The sequence below is a fragment of the Pterocles gutturalis genome, unplaced genomic scaffold (genome assembly GCF_000699245.1).
Source record: "Pterocles gutturalis isolate BGI_N339 unplaced genomic scaffold, ASM69924v1 scaffold1737, whole genome shotgun sequence".
Taxonomy (NCBI): domain Eukaryota; kingdom Metazoa; phylum Chordata; class Aves; order Pterocliformes; family Pteroclidae; genus Pterocles; species Pterocles gutturalis.
This window is the reverse complement of record NW_010107600.1, coordinates 67,587-68,209: the sequence shown is the minus strand read 5'-3', so window position 1 is coordinate 68,209 and position 623 is coordinate 67,587.

The following is a 623-nucleotide window of genomic DNA, read 5'->3' as shown; positions in this document are numbered from 1 at the left end:
GGCAAAACGTCTGTTCTGGTGACTCTCAGATGTCACTCCCGTCACAAGAACCCCCCTGGGCAGTACAGCCTTAGCCCCCGATTTCAATATTGAAGCATCAAATCCTCTTTAGCTACAGACGGGCTCTTGGAGACCCGGGTTTCTGGAATCACATTTTAGTTTTTGGTGCATTTATCCTTGTGAGGCTGGGTGAGAGCATCGCCTCCATTTCGGCCAGGAAGAGGAAGCCGTGAAATAACGGGGGGGGCAGTGGGAGTCAGCAACAGGGTGGGGAACAAGCCCCGTGTCACCCAAGCTCCGTGCTTATAAATCTAAGACCACGCAGCTCTCCTTCCGTCAATGCCTTCAATGACTGCAGTGCTCCCAGTTTCAGAGCATCCTTCCCATTTAACCCCCTCACTGAGCTCACCAGCCGACCTGGAGTCACCGATTCCCTCCAGGGAGCTTATTCCTCAATTTTATTTTTCTACATTTGTTTTCCATGCTAGGTGTGATAGAAATCAGGAGGCCAGGCTTTCTTTTCTTCTTTTTATTTTTCTGACACAGACACACAGTATGAGAGCAGCCAACAGGGGAAGGATGGTGCTGCGATACGGGGAATGGTCCATGTGCAGAAAATCGAT